The following is a 6,000-nucleotide window of genomic DNA, read 5'->3' on the forward strand; positions in this document are numbered from 1 at the left end:
ATCAAAACAAATTCAAAAAACGACTTAAATAATCTATCAATACATTGGATTATTAGTCCAATAATATTTTGTCAATGACAATTAAATGTAAATTAATGAAATTGGATAATAATATTTCATAATACATCTTAAGGTTATACCTCAGTTGAGGCATGGTCTAACAAGATCGTGGCTAGGCGATGCGCGGATTGTGCAAATGACGCGTGACGAACGAAATATAATTTATCATATAAATCCAACATGCGTCCACTTAATTTTCTGTTTATTGTTCTATTAGTAACAATTATATTCTTTGACATGTTTTCTTTTTCAAGTAAATGGGTAACGTTTTTTAGTCATTTTTATACAATTTTAGAATTAATACCCCCGTCGCCATCACGAAACAAATTGACGTGTTCACAGCTCGACTCTCGCTCTCCGATGGCCAGCGAGTCCAAAATTTCGTCGCACCTATAGTTGAAAATTATTTGCCGTTTCACTGAAGTCTCTTAAGTAAACCAAATATTCTAAATTATTAATATGAAAGAAAATATGAAGCAATAAGCGCTTACAATTACACATTTCAATATATCACCAAACAAATATTTATGATTAATCAATATTTAATAACACAATACATTTAATTAATAATTAATTTATAAAATTTACAATAAAAATAAACAATTTTGCCACTTAATGGAAAAACGAATAAGTATAAATACTAATATAAACGAAAAATCAGTCAAAAATAAAATAAATGAAATATATTAATAAATACTTAATGCACAATCATAAAGTTGTGGACAATCCCGAACATTATATAAGATACAATAACGGAGATGACACAAAATTCAATTGATCATTTAACATTTTAGAAAGAGGCAAAAATTTATACATATTAATCTTTATGATTTCCCCAGAATGCTTAAGGCTATACTTCACCTGGGGCACGGTCTAAAATGACCGTGATTACGCGAGGCGAAGATTGTGGAAACGACGAGTGCAGAACAAATCATAATTTGTCATAAAAAATCAACATGCGTCCATTTAATGTTCTGTTTATTGTTCTATTAGTAACAATAATAATAATATATTCATTGGCATGTATTCTTTTTCAAGTGAATGGGTAACAGTTTTTAGTCATCTATACACGATATAAGAATAAATACCCCCGTCGCCATCACGAAACAAATTGATGTGTTTACAGCTCGACTTTCACTCTACGATGGCCAGCAAAAATTTCGTCGCACCTATAGTTGAACATTATTTGGCGTTTCACTGAAGTATGCTCTTAACTTGGAATGAGTCCATTAAGATAATGTGCCTAATCATGTAGATAGATTCTCACCACAAGGAATCCGTAGACAAGGGGAAATTGAGTAAGTCAATACGACCTATGAGGTGAAATGAACTTAAGGTGATATTGAGACTACGATCAGGGCGCACCATGGAAAAAGATTTTATGTATTTATGAGAAGAAGCTATGTAGTGTTCAGGAGGACATTGCACACACGGTGGTAAATTGCCCTAAATTTTAACGATAAAGAATAGAGTTGCGATTAGCAGATGGCCTTGAGAACGTCACTTAACTCAAACGGGAACTTGACATTGGGGAAGACAAGAGCTCGGTAAGATTATAAGATTATAAAGTTAACCGTATTTTAATTTGTGTGATTGTTTCTGAAAAGAATAATATTATGTATATACTTATTATGGAAATTTATATTATACTCTTTCATTTTCGCACATGACGTTACTTCAGTAATAAACATTTGACGTAAAGTCATATTTTTGTTTATTTATCTTCACATCAAAAGTGGGTGAAAGGAACTAACAAAAGAAATTTTATGAATTTTAAATTGTGCTACTTAATCTAATGTTGTCAATCTCTATCAAGAAATAATTTAAAAACATCTTCAAAAACCAGTTCTAATGTGCCAAAATTATTAATGGCCAGTTATAAATTATATATCATATATCTATGATATGGTATATTATATTATACATATCTATGACATGGTTTTTTCATCGATAACGAATGCACATGAGCTTGATAATAAAAAAATAAATAAAAAAGCCTTACTATTTCTTAAAAACAAAAAAGTAAATGACAGTGAATTGACTAATATCTAATGTATATATATATAACCTATGATTATATATATTATTATGTATAAATATCTATCTATGATTGTATTATTTACTTATTATTTAGTTCATATAATATTAATTATTATAATTTTTAATATTTTTATATACTTACCTATATTATATTATTTTATATTTAAGATTTTTATTTTGTATATATTATAATACTATTAGATAATGTTTATAAATTAAACAGTGATATGTAATGTTTATATTAGTATGTATTATGTATTTGTAACTTAAATAATAATTTGAATGCTGAGATACTAGTTTGTTTGGTTTTTACGAACCCTTCTTTGGGTGAAGGCCTCCTCCAAAGAACCCCTCTGGACTCTATTTTTGGCTATTTGTAGCCAATTTGGGCCCGCTGTCTTTGTGATATCGTCTTGCCATCTCGCATGGAGTCTTCCTCTGTAGCGTTTCCCTTCTGGGCCGTTCCATGAAGTAATTTTTTTAGTACATCTCTTATCTTGTAGTCGCGCTACATGACCTACATGGCTTAGAAATGAACCTATCAAAAACAATGCTAATGAGGAACAGTACAGAAACAAGAATATCGGTCGACAACGATATACTTACCTACACAGAAAATTACATCTACCTGGGGAGACAAATATGTTTTGACAGGAAAAACAATTAGTTTGATTTAGAACGAAGAATACAAAGTTCTTGGAATAAATACTGGAGCTTAAAGGAAATATTTAAAAGCGATATGACAGCAAAGATAAAAACTAGAGTGATGAACTCAAGTCTCCTACCATACTTAACCTATGCCTGTCAGACCTGGAGATACTCTAGCATAGTAAAGAACAAAATCATCAACTGACAACGCGGTATGGAACACAGTATGCTAAATATCAACAAAAGACAAAAAATAAGACGCAAAAATAAGAAATATTTCAAAAGCTACAAACGCTCTAATCCATGCTCAAAGACTTAAATGAAAACGAGCTTCATATCATATTAAATATTAATAAATTGATATCGTATTATATTTAACGTGGCTTGAACATGGTGTTCCGGATGCCGCCAGAGGTTGCGACACTTCTTGCACAATCACGTGGATTCCGTTACCGTGACCGATCCTCCCATACCATGCAGAAGTGCTACAAAGGCAATCTATGTGCTGCAGTTCTCATATTCAAAGAAGCCTGGGATACGGCGACGGACTGTGAGAAGACATGAGGTATTATTTTGAAGTTGTTGATTCGCTACGACTCTTTTTACAGAGGTATATTTTATTTTTATCAACTAAATAACTTTATTTTTTTATAACCGGAGCTTTTAGAACTACCATTTTTTAAATGATTGATTCAGGGTTCAATTTTTGCGGAAAAATCGAATGAGTTAATACCGGCAGTCGGTTCCATCAAATGAAAAATCGAACCCCAGCTCCGGCGATCGATTCCGGTTCATAAAAGTCCTAACATCATGGACCCACATCCTGAAGCGTGTTCCCAGACTGGGATCTTTGGCGGGCCCCCTACCTATCGCAAGGTTAAAGATAGTGTGATGCTCTTCATACGCGTTTTCCAAATGATAGAAATGAAATTTAAAATAGGGCCACAGGCAACAATTTTTTACCGTTATAGAAAAATTGTGATGTGTGTTTATCTCACTAATAAAGTAGATGCGCCCTGCAAGACCCCCCAGAGCCCGGGCCTCCAGGCTAGAGCCGTCAGACCCCCTTGTGGGGGCCATGCCAAACATACACGGACGACTCATTTCAACGGTCTATTTTTTTCATTTATGTTAATAAATTAATGAACTTCATCGGTATATTTAAGTTTTGAAAATTAATTTGGGTGGAAATAATGAAAAAAGAGAAAAATCAGGTTATAATTGTGATATATTTTTTTGAGTGATTTAAAAATTATATCAAATGAAAATTTATATTTTCTGTCATAAAAATGCATAATAATATCTGTACCCCAGAGGCAGACGGATGCAAATCCAAATACCCAATTGTTCAGGAGAGCCAAAAAACAATTTTTATTTTAAACGAATACTCATAACTTCTAAGAAAATATACATAGAATGATCATTATTTTTTTTATTCTAATTCAATTAAAGTGCTTCTGGAATATGTAAGAAAGTAATAAATATAATTCAATTTTATATCCAAAAAAAATAAAATAAAAAACGTAGTGTGGATTTGCATCCTTCTGCCTCTAAAGATATTTTGTTAATGTGGATTTGTATCTTATTTACCTAGCCAAAATAAAACAATTTATAAGTTAAAAAAAATTATAGGTATAAATATAACAAAGCAAAACACATTTTTTTTAAATTTTTTTATGTCATCATCATCATCACCAGCCTGAATCTATTCACTGCTGGATAAAGGCCTCGCTAATCTCCAAGCCGATTCCACTTCTCTCGTTCCTGTGCGTTGCGTTGCCAAGTTTTTCCGCAGAACTTTATCATTTCATCGATCAATCGGCCTCTAGGTCTACCTTGCGGATGTTTTTTACCTCTTGGATATACCACTGGATGACTAAATTTGTCCAAAGATTGTCCTTTCTTCGAGCCATGTTCCAGCCCATTTCTATTTGAGGTTTTTAGCAAACTCTATCACATCATTGATCCTTGTCTGTTCTCTTATCCACTCATTCCTTTTTTTGTCCGTTTGCATTGTGCCCAGCATGCACCTTTCCATACCACGTTGTGCTACTCTAAGTTTCTGGATCTCTCTTTTACTTAGGCTCAATGTTTCACACGCATGTGGTTACGGGAAGTACACACTGGTTGAACACTTTGCACTTTAGGCATTATCGAAGAAATTATTCAGGCGGCCAAAATCACTCCAGCCTAGCTTTACTCTGCGAACAATTTCATCAAATATACATCCATCTATAGACACTTATTGTGCCAGATAGATGTCGTTTTTCACCTGTTCGAGCTGAATGCCATTGATGAGGTTCTCTTTTTGGCCCGCAAAGCAGTTTAACATGACTTTATTCTTTGATACATTTATTTTCAAGCCTACTTTGTTGCTTACTCCAGCGAGTTACTGCATTCAGCTTTGGAGGCCTTCTGAGTCTTGCAGACTACTATTTATTATTATCGGCAAAGCGTAGATGACTCACGTATTCTCCATTTATGGGGACCCATGTCATTCTAGTCAAGTTGTCTAAATAAGTCTTCAAATGTAGCTGTAAATAGTTTAGGTGAGATTGTATCACCTTGTCGGACTCCTTTGCTGATAGGAAATGTGCGATGGTTTATGGAGATGTTGCTACTGTATATATTATTGAAAATATTTATATAGCGCCCGGGGATTCCTCGATTTCTGAGTGCATCGAGTATTGAAAATTTCTTTATGGAATCGAACGCTTTCTCATAGTCTATAAAACCCATTGGATAGCGGCAGCTTGTATTCCTGTTACCGCTCTGATTTCTCTGATTACTTGGATAATATGGTTCATAGTGCTGTATCCTCCTCTAAAGCTCGTTCTCCTGGCTGGTTCTCGTCTAGTACATATTGCAGACGGTTTGAGAGAATTTTATCTTAGTGGATTATTGGATTTGCATCCTTCTGCCTCTAAGGTAGGTATGGCACTTGAATCTTTATTCTATGCATATCTTAGACTAGGAATTTCATCTCTCTGCCATTAATAGATAAAGCCTTTAGCATAACGATTCTTAAAAAAACTCATTTTTCCCCAAAAATGGAGTTGCATCCGTCTGCCTCTGAGGTACAGATATGTACTCATCAGCTGGATGGGTATTAGTGTATACAAGTTAATCTGAATCAGGTGATTTTAAAACACTCTCAATATAATAATTATGATAGTGACCGGACAAAACAGAACAAGACAAAACAGAACATGACAAAACAGAACATGACTAAACAGAACATGACAAAACAGA

This window comes from Rhyacophila brunnea, unplaced genomic scaffold (assembly GCF_057557595.1).
Source record: "Rhyacophila brunnea isolate RB1 unplaced genomic scaffold, BYU_Rbru_1.0 scaffold_12, whole genome shotgun sequence".
In the NCBI taxonomy this organism is placed as follows: Eukaryota; Metazoa; Arthropoda; class Insecta; order Trichoptera; family Rhyacophilidae; genus Rhyacophila; species Rhyacophila brunnea.